Source organism: Lolium rigidum, chromosome 3 (genome assembly GCF_022539505.1).
Source record: "Lolium rigidum isolate FL_2022 chromosome 3, APGP_CSIRO_Lrig_0.1, whole genome shotgun sequence".
NCBI classification, from domain to species: Eukaryota; Viridiplantae; Streptophyta; class Magnoliopsida; order Poales; family Poaceae; genus Lolium; species Lolium rigidum.
In genome coordinates, this window is record NC_061510.1 from 278,578,217 (window position 1) to 278,594,932 (window position 16,716).

Below are 16,716 nucleotides of genomic sequence, written 5' to 3' on the forward strand. Positions count from 1 at the left end.
AGTGCCGGCGTCCAAACTAAGCATGGATCCGGTTTTGCCCAGGAAGAGTTCCACCATGCAATGTCATGATGCACGGGAATCACTGAATGAGTACGAGGGGAGTACAAAGGTGCGGCCAGCGGCGCCGATTGGAGCACGGGAGAACAGAAATTGACGCCGGCGGCGCTGGAGCTATACACGAGAGAGAGAGAGAGAGAGAGAGAGAGAGAGAGAGAGAGAGAGAGAGAGAGAGAGAGAGAGGTGAGAAAGGGGATCCAGAGAGAGGGGAAAAAACGACAGTGTGCCTGTGCGTACAGCTGTACAAGGCGAGCTACTGGTCACGGGTGTTGTGGCCATGTGCAATACACTTTTTTTTTGTTTCCAGAATCCTTATAGTTGTTTATGTAACATGTTCTATCTCCTTCGAAAAGTGGATTCATTCCAAAAAAAATATTGCAGAAAATGGTAATGGCGAGTAAGAAGATTATTTACGAAGAAACAAAAAAAAATCATATTCTTATACATTTGGAGAAAAAGAGGAAGCATTACTTATGTTAGATGAAACACCAAGGTTCATGAGTAGTTTTTTTTGTATTGAACTTGAATTAACCTCATATTCTTGCCATCTATTTTTTTCGATAAAGTCTTGCCATCTATTTGGTTGACGAAATAACTTCTGGTTATTTTTTCATTTTGTTTGCAGTAGAGCTAGCTCTTGGTGATGCAGGTTTCTTGCGGCCTTCTTTTGCTATGCATGCAGATAGAATCCATCCGAGCTACTTCCCTGAAGTTCCTGTTGCTGTAGATGGTGCTCACATGTTTTTCTACCATTAGCTATGCTTGGAGGACCCTGCTAGCAGTTAGACCTTGGCTAGATTTTCACAGAATGTACACAAGAATTTTATCGGCTATGTTATATAACAGGCTTAGAAAAATATTAATATTAGCTTAACCAGTACCTATTTTGACTCCATCTTAAGATGTTTGTTTCTCTGTTTGAATATAATGCGATTATCCTAATTTCATCATATTTATTTTGCTTTGAACCTAAAAAAATATTATCATATTTTGCCTAATTTTTATCATCGTTATATAAAATGCAAATAGGTGTGAAATTCACGGGATCGTGCGCCAAGGCGCACATCTAAATCTAGTATATATGAGGACTTTTACGTAACCCTGAAGTTAAAATGAGCCATCCAATTTGGCCGATCCAGCGGCTGCTGAGCGGTTGTACTCCACCAGGAGCACCGACTCAAAATCGCACGAAAACTCGTGGAGTACCTACATCGGAGGGGTAAAAAGTAATTCCTCGATACTATCTGCCCCACGTAGGGGGTATTTCTGTGTTTTTTTTTTTGCCTGGTACTCCACCGCATAGTTTTAGAGTACTAGGGTACCGTAAAAATCCTCATATATAAAAAGTGCATGAAAGAGGAAGAAGGTATTACTTGCAAGTTATATGAATCTAAAGGCTAGATATGATACATTACAGAGAATCCACGATTGACTTCCTTAGACCATTCATAAACTGAGTTCAGCTCCAGGGCACCGATCAAAACTTAAGTACACTAGATTTAGATGTGCGCCTTGGCGCACGATCCCGTGAAATTCGCACTGATTTACAGTTTGTATAACGATGATAGAGAGCGCCCAGGCGCGCGTTTCCTGGGCTTCACATTATCAAGCATTTTATAGAACGCCGTAACTACATGGTGTACAACAATCATCAAAATTGCTGAAATGCAAAAGGTAATAAACAACAGTACAACAAACTATATGGGCTTGGTCATACAAGCATAACAGAAAAGATCTATAAGGAAATATAGAGATAACACTGAAGGCACACACGCACCATAAAACAAATATGAATAAAAGCATGTCCATAAACAGATAATTGCTTCAAACCCAAAATAGAGAACAGTCTTTTTTTCTGAGGAAGGCCCGGTGGCAGTGGGAAACCATGGATAAAAGAACGTTAATGATAAGTAGATAGTGGGATCAAACCAGTGGATGCAGAAAATTTAACCTTGCGCAAGTCATGGCCTAGAGCGAACTGCACACTATTAAGTATAAAGTAGCATTGTTTCAGGAATTTACAATAGTTCTTTTTCTGAGCAAGGCATTACATGATAGAACAAATTACATAGAAGCAGCTGATAGCAGCACGAACCAAAAGCATGCGCACATGGCTAGCATTAGGAGACGGTAGAACAAGCATACACACGAGGTGCACAAGGTAATCGCTGCATCAGGAACTTAGTTCATATTTACATGCCAACTACAAAGGGGAGGACTGCGACCATCGGATCTCACGGTAAGTAAATAACTGAAAGGAAACAACTACTGGCAATCTGTGTCACCAAAAGAAAGACCCCTAAAAGGCAACCATAAAGCAACCAGTCATAAATCATAACTGAAACCTAATATATATACAGTAGAGAGCATAGAATTAACATGTACTTCCTATGAGAAACAGAAACCTATTTAAAACTGCAAGAGTATGCAAAGCCAGACGCAAGAAAATTTATGGAACTCATTTTAGATATTATACCTGCTTTTTATTTAGGCATTCTTCTTCTTGGCCGCCACATCCGCCTGAGCTTTATGCGACAACTGCCTGCAAATGGTTTACACAACACTTGAATCAGCATAGGACATGGAAATGAACCAGATAGGCTTACTATATGCAAGACTTATTCACCAGTACATCAAAGACTTATAGAGCCCAATTATATTCATGAACACCTAGCTTGTCTTTCTACGGTTACCGCCCTGATATCAGACCACATGGAAAATGGATCTGAACAGTGGTTTCATTTAACTTTTTAATTCCAACAAGGCAATATATTCCATCCGAGAAAGACAAGTTCAAGAAAGGTAGATACCACTACACATGAATCAAGATCCGAAGCACATATCAATTACCAATAGGTTCAATAGAACTGTTAGCTGTTGGTTCAGTTGGTTAGCCAATTAACTCAGCTTTGTTTCCTATCTTTCGTCAACCAAAATGGTTGAAGTAATTAACAGGTATGGTTCTAGATATACCCTGTACCATAATATACTTTTCTATGTTCAAGTCATCACACCAATTATATTAAAAACCTATCAACAAAAACACATTTTCTCAAGTATTCATACTCTGTAGTGCACTGCATCGATTCTGATATGATGATCTATGCGAGTTTTACAAATGATTACTACAAACCTTCCAAGAACTTTCTCTGATGAAGCCAGAAAATCAAGGGTAACTTTAGGTCCTAGCGTGCAGCAAGCCGTGTAGGTAAAAGTCGTGGCCGAAAACCTGCAAATCTTACATGTAAGATTAAACATAACTGAGCTTCCAGATGGTTTGCATGTCCTCAACTATACAACACTAAGCAATTCAGGAAATGGAACTTGGACCAGCAATAGGTGATGAAGGACAAGAGCAAAAATAAAATGCATTCATGTTACAAATGGTACTCAGCTATTTACCTGGCTGGACCCGAACTATGCTATGAACCTTGTCAAGGCAGGTAGATTAAAAAAATATAGGCATGAGAGACCAGCCAAACCATTAGATATACACAATGTAGTCCTAGTAGTCTAGCATTTTATTAACCTTTAATTCTTTCGAGCAAACCAAACTATCATATAACTATGCAGGCTTCTTTCATTTGATTCAGTATGTTCAATGTGGGAAAACCTGAATTACTAAAAAACCTAGGAAATATATGATCAATCTGCGCATAATAAGCGGCAGGCACTGCTAGACCACCCTAACTTGCTACCCAAAAAGTAGCAAGTACCTAAAGGGAGACATTAAATATAAACAAATTGTGTATCCCGATTATATGTATTCTTATGGAGTAGGCAGTGGTGTCGAAAAAAAAGAGCAAATGAATTTTGTTATTTTGCAAACTAAGATGGACACTATAGAGTAAAATTAATTTCCTTATAAAAGGGTTTCTGCTCTTATTCACCGGTGGCAGAGAAATACTAATTATCAAGATGGTGTTCAAAATATAATTCAAGGCTCATCTTCATTCAAGGTTGACAATTTTGAGCAATCAATTTAATATTTGGTGCACGCCTTGGAACGCGGCTCCCGGCTTTTCGCATTGAGAAACAATTTGTAAAACAGTATATCAACCTTGTATAAAAAACTATTATATGTAAAATTATGCATTTATAGAGTTAACCTATCATAGACCAACCATCCACTGAAATCATGTAATATCTTAAATATGCTTAGAAAATCTTTGAAATGAAAACGCATCTAATATTCGCAGATAATGACCTCAAAAGACGCACCTAATATTAACTATATTAACTGAGGTCTGCAACACATGTCAAAAGAACCATAAAACTATCATAATAAAGTCTATTGCAAATGCTGGACCACTTTTTGAATGCATAAACCAATCGGTGTCACACTGTCACAAAGCAGAGGTGGATAATGTGCTGGTTTGTAACATCCCAAGAATTTCAAAATAAAACAAATGAATTTCACTAGTTCCAAATTTTGGAACCAACAAAAACTTTTATTAAATAGAATATGATACATAGTGATCTTGCTTAATTCTTGTGTTATTGCTATGATTGCTTGTTATTAGTATTTGAAGTGATCTTAAACCCTAAAACCTCACCCCTCTTATCACCATCCTAGTTAAAATAAAATAAAAGGAAATTAAATAAGATAGAGGCATATGTGCCTATGGATATATTTATAAAACCTTACCCTAAACTTTTCTACTTTGCTTAGAGATTTGGAAAACCTTCATACACCATACCTAGTACCTATCAAACCAATTTCAAGTGGTTTCCAAGAAAATTAAAAAGGAACTAAAAATGCCATAGAGGCATATGAGAGCAAAATAGCAAATTGTGATTTTAAGAATCTTGACCCTAATACATGTTATGAATGGAGGGATCACTCCTATATACCATTTCAACACTCAACCACACCAACTGGGTCAAGCCAAGTCAAATCTAAAATCAAATGCTACATATGCATAGAGGCATATGTGACACATAGCCATAATACCCAATTCTTGCCCTATGACTTTAACCCTTGACCAAATGTTGGGAAACCATCTCTCAACCTATTATAACACTAAATTGACCCTAACCCATGTTCAAGTAAAGCAAGATGAACCCTTTTCAAAAATAATAAAAATTGACACATCACCTCTTATGTGCTATGGCCATCTTGCAAATATTTGACCAAGACCTTTTGAAATGGATTCAATGGTTGGAAAATGTCTCCAATAATAAGAACCACTTTAGAGTCAATAAAAGTCAAATCAATTGGAGGGAAATCAAATAGGGAGAAAATTCCCAAAATTCACTCACATACACATTATGCCAAATTACAAATCTTCACTCTAGGCCATAATTGCTTGCCCTCTTGATTGTAGAATACCTAAATATGATAAACTAACACAATTGCATCATTGAAACCAAAATCAAATGGAGAGAAATGAGAATGTGAGAAAATATCATTTTTTCACTCACACACACTTAGCCCTTTTTGCAAAACCTCAACCAAGGCCACTTTGGCTTGTGCCATTGATTGTAAAACTCTTATATATCAAAAACAAACACAATTGACACAAAGAAACCAGAATCAAACCAAAGGAAAAATCAAATCTCAATAACATGTGATAATGGTCATATGTCCCCATTTTATTTTCTTCACCACTTTGCCCCCATTTATCTCCTGTTTCCTCAACCAACTTTGGTCAACCAAAGCCATGTCATCCAAGACCAAGTGATGGTGAACAACTTTCATGTTGACCATTAGTGCTAATGTTGACCAGGTTGACCAGTATAGATTTGACAAAATAGGACTTTGAAACAAAGTGTAGATAACCCCATTTTGGAAATCTTGCAAATCTCCACCAAAATGACCACCACCACCACCTCTCTTTCTCTTTAATTATATGTTTGAGTTGTACCAAAAAGAAATCCAAAATTCCACAAAAATCTTCATGCGGCCATTGTGTCGAGCACCTTGTGTGCATAATCTGGAATTCATGTTACATGCTATAAACCACTGGATTTTAGCCTCTACCCCTTTTCATATGTGATCATCAACCTCCTGTACCTCCCCTGCATCAAGCCCTGCCAGTTTGCACTGAGTGGAGTGGTGGCATGATCAAAAACTTCACAGTACCGAGCCCAAGGACACCACCATGCCGGCCACCGTGCACTCGAGCGACCTGAGCCCCTACTCTCCCCTACACCATGTCTACTGCCTTCCCTGCATCACCCTAAACACGCTCGTACTACCCCTAAGCAAAGAGACGCACGCTTGAAGCCAACCCGCACGCGCCCAGCACCTCGCCACGGCGTGCCAGACACGCGGTGACCGCGCCCCGACCCAACCCTGGACGCGCCAGTACACGCCCTTGCCTGGACTCGCTCGACCTCCTCTCCCTCTCTCACTTGGCACGCATGATTGATACGTCCAATTTGCATCACTATTTTATATCATAATTTGCTGTTATTCATTGATATATTTCATATTGGGACACAATACTTATGTTATTTCATCTATTTTGCATGTTTCATCATTATTGGAGGATCGAACGCCGGAGCCGGGATTACTGCTGGAAAAAGCACCGTCGAACGCAATATTTCGGAAGATCAAGCTGTGGAAGGGAATTATACCAAAAATCCTATTTTTCAAGATGACGAAGGAAGCCGGAAGGAGGAGCCGGGAGGAGCCGGGGTGGGCCCACACCCTAGGGCGGCGCGGCCCGGGCCCCGGCCGCGCCGCCATGTGGTGTGAGGGGCCCACGACCCCTTTCGCCTCCTTTTCTTCGCGAAACCCTTCGTCCCGAAGACCTAAGCCACGAGAGGAATCCTCACGAAGGGTTACAGCCGCCTCCGCGGGGTGGAGAACACCGGAGAGAAAAGAGCTCTCCGGCGGGCAGGAATCCGCCGGGGAAATTCCCTCCCGGAGGGGAAATCGACGCCATCGTCACCGCCATCGAGCTGGACATCATCTCCATCACCATCATCATCATCTTCACCATCATCACCGCCATCTCCTCCGCAGCACCTCGTCACCGCCGTAGCAATTTGGGTTTGATCTTGATTGTTTGATAGGGGAAACTCTCCCGGTATCTATTCACACTTGTTGTTGATGCTATTGAGTGAAACCATTGAACCAAGTTTATGTTCAGATTGTTATTCATCATCATATCACCTCTGATCATGTTCCATATGATGTCTCGTGAGTAGTTCGTTTAGTTCTTGAGGACATGGGGTGAAGTCTAATTGTTAGTAGTGAACTATGGTTGAGTAATATTCAATGTTATGATATTTAAGTTGTGGTGTTATTCTTCTAGTGGTGTCGTGTGAACGTCGACTACACGACACTTCACCATTTATGGGCCTAGGGGAATGCATCTTGTACTCGTTTTCCAATTGCGGGGTTGCCGGAGTGACGAAACCTAAACCCCCGTTGGTATATCGATGCGGGAGGGATCGCGGGATCTCGAGTTTAAGGGCTGTGGTTAGATTTATCTTAATTACTTTCTTGTAGTTGCGGATGCTTGCAAGGGGTATAATCACAAGTATGTATTAGTCCTAGGAAGGGCGGTACATTAGCACAGGTTCACCCACACGACACTTATCAAAACAATGAAGATTAATCAGCTGTATGTAGCGAAAGCACTAGACTAAAATCCCGTGTGTCCTCGAGAACGTTTGGTCATTATAAGTAAACAAACCGGCTTGTCCTTTGTGCTAAAAAGGATTGGGCCACTCGCTGCAATTATTTCTCTCGCATTTTACTTACTCGTACTTATTTCATCTCGTTATATCAAAACCCCCTGAATACTCGTCCGTGAGCATTTACGAGTGAAACCTTCATCGAAACTGCTTGTCAACACCTTCTCGCTCCTCGTTGGGATCGACATTCTTACTTATCGAAGATACTACGATACACCCCCTATACTTGTGGGTCATCAAGACTATTTTCCGGCGCCGTTGCCGGGGAGTGAAGCGCTATTGGTAAGTGGAATTGGTAAGGAAAACCTTTACTTGTTTGTGCTGATTTTATTTACTGCCTGCTGCTATAAGTCATTATGGAGAGATCTTCTCTTCAATTTCTATTTGGGAAATCTACTACTACTGCAACGGTAGTGGATGAGGCGCCAGGTGAGGAAGTAATACCATATAAAATACCTACGAAAATTATTGAACATGTTATGGATAACCGCTATGAAGGGGATGGAACTGTTCATCCTGGTGATCATTTACTGTTTTTGCATGAATTATGCGGGTTATTCAAATGTGCAGGTATTGCTATGAATGAAGTTAGGAAGAAGCTATTCTCTATATCGCTGTCTGGCAAAGCGGCGCATTGGTATAAATTGCTAAGAATGGTGATTCTCTTGATTGGGAGGACATTGTGCCTTTATTCTATTCCAAATTTTATCCTCCAAGTGAAATTCACAAAGATCGGAACCGCATATATAATTTCTGGCCTCATGATGGAGAGAGTATTGCCCAAGCTTGGGGGAGATTGAAGTCTTTAATGCTCAAATGCCCCATTCATGAGCTTCCTGGTAACATTATTATTGATAATTTCTATGCAAGACTTTCTTTTCAAGACAAGACCTTGCTCGGATACTTCTTGTTCCGGATCATTTACACGCAACAAAGAAGAGTTTAAAAGGGACCTTCTTGATCGGATCCAAGAAAATATCGAAGGATGGGAGAACGACAAAGATAGAGAATCAGGTATAATTTATGATTATAAATGCATTGAAGCTTTTATGGATACTGATACATTTCGTAATATTAGTGCTACATATGGCCTTGATTCTCAAGTTGCTACAAACCTTTATAAAGCTTTTGCCTCTCATTATGAATTGCCTAAGAAGAATTTTGATAAGTATCATGAACCGTATAAAGATAAAATTGATTCATCTATTAATAAGTGTGTTGTAGTTGAAACTGCTGATCGCGTTATTCCTGAAGCTTATATTGAAAAAACTCCTTTCTCTGCTAAAATGAAAGAGTACTCTGTTATAAATAGTGCGGTTCATAAAAGTGAAAAGAAACCTATAGAACCTGAAGAACAAATAAAAGTTGAACTCTGCTATTGCCATAGTTAAAGATCTTGTGACTGAAAATGTTGAGGATGGTCATATTATTTTACGTGAAGATGCTTCTAATATTGTTTCACATCCTAATAAACCCAAACAAGCTAGTGTTCCTATGCTATCTCGTTAAAATTGGTGATCATTGCTATTATGGTTTATGTGATATTGGTGCAAGTGTTAGTGCTATACCTTATGAGCTATATACGGAGATTATGCACGAAATTGATTCTTGTGAACTTGAAGAAATTGATGTGGTTATTCAGCTGGCTAATAGAGAAAATATTTCACCAATTGGTATTGTTCGAGATGTGGAAGTTCTATGTGGTAAGATTAAATATCCTGCTGACTTTTTGGTACTTGGTTACTGCTTGCTAGTGATTATTGTCCTATCATTTTTGGTAGACCTTTTCTAAATACTTGTGGAGCTATTATAGATTGCAAGAAAGAGAAAATTTTGACCAAATTTGCTGGTGAATCTTATGAGTTTAACTTCTCTAAATTTACTAAAACTCCTTATAAAGCTGATTTGCCTAGTAATGATTTTAAAATGGAGCGAGTGTGCATCTATTGTTCTTGTTCCTAATAATCCTTTGCGAGCAACATTTGGAGGATAGCGAGAGTGAAGTTTTTAGGAAGGAAAGAGAGGAGCTTGAGGAGATTTTTCTTCGCCAACCTATTCTCAAGCATGATTTACCGGTGGAAGACTTGGGTACAACACCGCCACCAAAGGAAGATCCTGTTTTTGATTTAAAGCCTTTACCTGATAATCTTAAATATGCTCATATTGATGATAAGAAAATATATCCTGTTATTATTAGTTCTAAGCTTACAGAGTTTGAAGAAGAAAGATTATTGCAAATATTGAAGAAACATCGAGGTGCTATTGGCTATACTCTTGATGACTTGAAGGGGATTTCTCCCTCTATTTGCCAACATGCCATTAATATGGAAGATGATGCGAAGCCTGTTGTTGAACCTCAGCGTCGTCTAATTCCCAAGATGAAGGATGTGGTAAGAAATGAGGTATTACGACTTCTTGAAGCTGGTATTATATATCCTATTGCTGATAGTAGATGGGTTAGTCCTGTGCATTGTGTTCCTAAGAAAGGAGGAATGACTCGTTGTGCCTAATGATAATGATGAGCTCATACCTCAAAGAGTAGTTGTAGGGTATAGAATGTGCATTGATTTTCGAAAAGTTAATAAAGTTACTAAGAAAGATCATTACCCTTTACCATTTATTGATCAAATGCTAGAAAGGTTATCTAAAAATACTCATTTTTGTTTTCTTGATGGTTATTACGGGTTTTCACAAATTGTCTGTTAAAGCTAAAGATCAAGAGAAAACCACCTTTACTTGTCCCTATGGAACTCGATGCTTATAGGCGTATGCCTTTTGGTTTATGTAATGCTCCTGCTACTTTTCAAAGATGCATGTCTGCTATTTTTCATGGTTTTTGTGAGAGTATTGTGGAAGTATTCATGGATGATTTTTCTGTCTATGGGAATTCATTTGATAGTTGCTTGCGAAACCTTGATAAAGTTTTGCGAGAGATGTGAAGAAACTAACCTTGTTCTTAATTGGGAGAAATGCCACTTTATGGTTAATGAAGGAATTGTATTGGGACATAAAATTTCCGAGAGAGGTATTGAAGTTGATAGAGCTAAAGTTGAAGCTATTGAGAAGATGCCCTATCCGAGGGATGTTAAAGGTATTCGTAGTGTTCTTGGTCATGCTGGGTTTTATAGGAGATTTATTAAAGATTTCTCCAAGATTTCAAAGTCTCTTACTAATCTTCTTCAAAAAGATGTACCTTTTGTTTTTGATGATGATTGTAAGGAAGCTTTTGAAACTCTAAAGAAAGCCTTAACAACTGCTCCTATAGTTGAACCTCCTGATTGGAATTTACCATTTGAAATTATGTGTGATGCTAGTGACTTTGTTGTAGGCGTTGTTCTTGGACAGCGAGTAGATAAAAAATTAAATGTTATTCATTATGCTAGCAAGACTCTTGATGCTGCTCAAAGAAATTATGCTACTACCGAAAAAGAATTGTTAGCTGTAGTCTTTGCTTGTGATAAATTTAGATCTTATATTGTTGATTCAAAAGTTACAATTCATACTGATCACGCTGCAATTAGATACCTTATGACAAAGAAAGATGCTAAGCCGAGGCTTATTAGATGGGTACTTCTTTTGCAAGAATTTGATTTACATATTGTAGATAGGAAAGGTGCTGATAATCCTGTTGCTTGATAATTTGTCTAGATTGGAAAATATTGCTTATGATCATGTTCCTGTTAATGATAGTTTTCCAAATGAACAATTGGCTGTAATAAAGGTGAGCTCGCGAGACAGATCCTTGGTATGCTTGATTATGCTAACTTTATTGTTTCCAAGTACTTGCCTCCAACCTTTTCAGCTCAGCGAGAGGAGGAAATTCTTTTATGACTTGAGGCATTATTTCCGGGATGACCCACACTTATATAAAGAAGGAGTGGATGGTATTATGCGAAGGTGTGTTCCCGAATATGAACAACAAGAGATATTGAGTAAATGTCATGGTAGTGCTTATGGAGGACATCACGCCGGAGATAGAACCGCGCAAAAGGTTCTACAATCAGGTTTTTATTGGCCAACTCTCTTCAAAGATGCAAGGAAGTTTATTTTATCTTGTGATGAATGTCAAAGGGTTGGTAATATCTCCAGACGCAATGAAATGCCTATGAATTATACTCTTGTTATTGAACCGTTTGATTGTTGGGGATTTGACTTCATGGGACCGTTTCCCTCTTCAAAAGGTAACACTCATATACTTGTTGCTGTTGATTATGTTACTAAATGGGTGGAAGCCATACCTACAAAAAGTGCTGATGGTGAGACCTCTTTAAAAATGCTTTCAGATATTATTTTTCCTAGATTTGGAGTACCTAGATATATTATGACTGATGGAGGTTCTCATTTTATTCATGGAGGTTTTAGAAAAACTCTTGCTAAGTATGGTATTAATCATATAATTGCTTCTGCTTATCACCCTCAAAGTAGTGGCCAAGTAGAACTATCAAATAGAGAAATTAAATCTATTTTGGGAAAGACTTTTAATAAATCTAGAAAGAATTGGGCTAGTAAATTGAAAGACGCACTATGGGCTTATAGAACTGCTTATAAAAACCCCATGGGAATGTCACCTTATAAAATGGTTTATGGAAAAGCTTGTCATTTACCTTTAGAACTAGAACACAAAGCTTATCGGGGCTGTTAGAGAATTAAATAGAGATCCTAAACTTGCCGGTGATAAGAGGTTGTTACAATTAAGTTCTCTAGATGAATGGAGAAGTGAAGCTTATGAAAATGCTAAACTCTTTAAAGAAAAAGTTAAAAAATGGCATGATAGGAGGATCATCAAAAGAGAGTTTAATATTGGGGATAAAGTCCTATTGTATCGGTCTCGTCTCGGATTCTTTGCGGGAAATTACTCTCGAAATGGGAAGGACCATATGTTGTTGAGGAGGTGTATCGTTCGGGAGCAATTAAAATTAGCTCTCTCCAAGGTAATGCCACGCAAGTGGTGAATGGACAAAGACTCAAGCATTATATCTCAGGTGATTCTTATAATGTTGATGTTGATATTATTCGAGTGGAAACACCGGAAGCTTTCATCAAGGGACAAATTGACGAGTCCGCGTAACTCAACTTTGAATAGGTAACAGTACTGGTAACGAAAAGTTCGCGATTTACTTTCCGAACATTATTTTTGTTGTTTTTGGAAAATATGAAAAATTACGAGTTCGAAACGGAGTGGAAAAGACGCACGAGGGGGCGAAACCACGGGCCGGCGCGGGCCCCGGCCGGCCGCGCCGACCTATGGTCCGGCCGCCTCGTCGCTCCTTTCCGACTACGGTTCGATCCGGTACTTTCCGTTTGTTCTGAAATTTTTTATTATAAAATCCCCGGACCCCCGGAGGTCCGTATATCGTTTTCTCGACGTGTTTTGTTTCGAGCTGTTTACGCCGGGATCTGTTTTCGGTTTAGAGGCACCATGGTCTCCAAGAACAAGGGCAAGGAGCTTCCGGATGAAGATAATCAGGATCGTGAGTGGAAAGAAGAGGACAAGAGCGTCAAGGAAGAAGCAAAGGAGGATGAAGAGGAAGTCAAAGAAGTTCCGCAAGAGCATCCACGCACCACCATTGCAAGCGTCGAAGTGGTGACAAACTCGCTCAACGCCAAGAAGAGCGCACGGATTAGGACCGGAGGAGGACTTCCCCACCATTATCTAGCTCCAAGGACATCTTCTTCAGGCATTCACCATCCTTTCCACAATCTAATCTACAATAATCAAATTGAAAGGACTCCCAAGGCAGCACTGCCTAGCAATTGGGATATAGATCGTTCTAACAATGCAGGAAAGACGGAGCCCGAAGGCTGAAGGTTGGGGAAATAACTCCAAGAGTTGGGACTCGTCGTCGGACGGACTTCTTAACCGCGTCGAGCACAATTCGGAGATGATTCGCAACCTCATATACGAGATTGATGAGCTTCGGGAGCTTATTGAGAAGCTTGACGAGAATTCATCACCACCATCACCAAAGGAGTAATCCATCATCGGTATTGGCATCCCCTTGGTTTGTTCCAAGCTTGGGGGAGTGCCGCGGTATCACATTATCATTACCTTTTACTTTTTACTATCAAGTAGTGTCATATCATGAGTAGGGAAGTTATCGTATGAGATGGGTTGCGGTGTGGAGTATCTCTCCTTTAGTTTGTCTATGTATCCCTTGGTGTGAGTTATCGTTATGGAATATTAATGAGAAGTCTTATCATTTACGTATTGCACATCTTATTTTAGTTTGCAATTTCTGCTATATGACTTATCTTGATTTTAGTATTGGTGCCACTTTGGGAGCATTGAGTTAATCTATTTTGTTTTGGCAAACTTAGCAGTGGTCAATAGCAACAACACTTTGAGTTTTAGATGAATAGAGGAAGTACATGTAGAAGATATTATTATCTTTCTTATCAGTTCTTAGCTTAGTATTCTAAAGTTAAAACTGTTTGTGTTTACAAGTAAGATGCATGGTTGTTTCTATCACATGTATATTTGTTTGTTTCACCTCAACTCTTATGCTTGCTAATTAACCTTGCTAGCCAAAGACCTGTGCCGAGAGGGAATACTTCTCGTACATCCAAACCTGAACCCAAACCTATGCCATTTGTGTCCACCATACCTACCTACTGCATGGTATTGTTTGCCATTCCAAGTAAATACTTCATGTGCTACCTTTAAACAATTCAAAACTTATTACTTCTTATTTGTGTCAATGTTTTATAGCTCATGAGGAAGTATGTGGTGTTTTATCTTTCGGTCTTGTTAGGCAGCCTCCACTAAAGGACTAGTGGCTTCATCCACTTATCCTATAATTTTGCAATAAGAGCTGGCAACGGGGTTCCCAGCCCCAATTAATCAACTTTCATTAATAATTCTCTTCACATGTTTTGCCCTGATTCATCAGTAAGCAACTTAATTTTGCAATAGACACTCCTCCGTGGTATGAGATTGTTGGAAGGCACCCGAGGATTCGGTTAGCCATGGCTTGTGTAAGCAAAGGTTGGGGGGAGTGTCACCCTTAAATAAACTAAAATACATGTGCAAACAAAAGAGAAGAGGGATGATCTACCTTGCTTGGTAGAGATAACGTCCTTCATGGGAGCCGCTCTTTGGAGGTTTGTTTGGCAAGGGGGTTAGAGTACCCGCTACCGGTCGTTGACAACAACAAACACCTCTCAAAACTTTACTTTTATTCTCTTTATATGATTTCAAAAATTGAAAAAGCTCTAGCACATGATTTAATCTCTCGCTTCCCTCTGCGAAGGGCTCGTCTTTTACTTTATGTTGAGTCAGTAAACCTATTTCCCTCCATCTCAAGCAAGCATTTGAGTTGTTGTGATTAAACTATTATATTGTGATTTGCTTCATCATGTCTTTACTCTTTCTTGTTTAATACAAGTTTTACCTTGAATGAATATAACTTTGAAAGTCATCAATGATTAATATGATTGAGTATGCAAGTTTACCATAAGCTTTTGATATGAGAGCGCTGCTCAATAGATGAATATAATTTGTTAAATGTTCTCACGACCAAGAACAAAGTTTGCCATCACCAACTATGATTCCTTATGCACCTTTATTTGTGATTACCTTATACTTGTTTCAAGTTGAGTTATATGAGGAAGTTGTTTACTATAATGTCTTGTGTGAATGAATATGATGCTTCTTGTCCGTATTTTATTTATCGACTCTTCACTCCATAAACATGTGGACCTGTTTACGGAGTTCGGTTTCGCTTGGGGACAAGCGAAGTCTAAGCTTGGGGGAGTTGATACGTCCAATTTGCATCACTATTTTATATCATAATTTGCTGTTATTCATTGATATATTTCATATTGGGACACAATACTTATGTTATTTCATCTATTTTGCATGTTTCATCATTATTGGAGGATCGAACGCCGGAGCCAGGATTCTCGCTGGAAAAAGCACCGTCAGAACGCAATATTTCGGAAGATCAACTGTGGAAGGGAATTATACCAAAAATCCTATTTTTCAAGATGACGAAGGAAGCCAGAAGGAGGAGCCGGGAGGAGCCAGGGTGGGCCCACACCCTAGGGCGGCGCGGCCCAGGCCCTGGCCGCGCCGCCATGTGGTGTGAGGGGCCCACGACCCCTTTCGCCTCCTTTTCTTCGCGAAACCCTTCGTCCCGAAGACCTAAGCCACGGAGGAATCCTCACGAAGGGTTACAGCCGCCTCTGCGGGGCGGAGAACACCAGAGAGAAAAGAGCTCTCCGGCGGGCGGGAATCCGCCGGGGAAATTCCCTCCCGGAGGGGGAAATCGACGCCATCGTCACCGCCATCGAGCTGGACATCATCTCCATCACCATCATCATCATCTTCACCATCATCACCGCCATCTCCTCCGCAGCACCTCGTCACCGCCGTAGCAATTTGGGTTTGATCTTGATTGTTTGATAGGGGAAACTCTCCCGGTATCTATTCACACTTGTTGTTGATGCTATTGAGTGAAACCATTGAACCAAGTTTATGTTCAGATTGTTATTCATCATCATATCACCTCTGATCATGTTCCATATGATGTCTCGTGAGTAGTTCGTTTAGTTCTTGAGGACATGGGGTGAAGTCTAATTGTTAGTAGTGAACTATGGTTGAGTAATATTCAATGTTATGATATTTAAGTTGTGGTGTTATTCTTCTAGTGGTGTCGTGTGAACGTCGACTACACGACACTTCACCATTTATGGGCCTAGGGGAATGCATCTTGTACTCGTTTGCCAATTGCGGGGTTGCCGGAGTGACGAAACCTAAACCCCCGTTGGTATATCGATGCGGGAGGGATCGCAGGATCTCAGAGTTTAAGGCTGTGGTTAGATTTATCTTAATTACTTTCTTGTAGTTGCGGATGCTTGCAAGGGGTATAATCACAAGTATGTATTAGTCCTAGGAAGGGCGGTACATTAGCACAGGTTCACCCACACGACACTTATCAAAACAATGAAGATTAATCAGCTGTATGTAGCGAAAGCACTAGACTAAAATCCCGTGTGTCCTCGAGAACG

At 39.8% G+C, this 16,716-nt stretch overlaps 1 long non-coding RNA gene across 2 annotated transcripts in view; it reads right to left on the minus strand.

Moving 5' to 3' along the window:
* Nucleotides 1-2,026: 2,026 nt before the first annotated feature.
* LOC124703471 overlaps nucleotides 2,027-16,716 on the minus strand; it is a 28,488-nt gene continuing 13,798 nt past the window's right edge. For both annotated transcript variants that reach the window (XR_007003121.1, XR_007003120.1), the window contains 3 exons: nucleotides 3,191-4,428; nucleotides 2,534-2,599; nucleotides 2,027-2,356 (listed from right to left, as the gene is read on the minus strand). This is a non-coding gene — a long non-coding RNA (uncharacterized LOC124703471). The remainder of the gene's footprint in view (nucleotides 2,357-2,533; nucleotides 2,600-3,190; nucleotides 4,429-16,716) is intronic.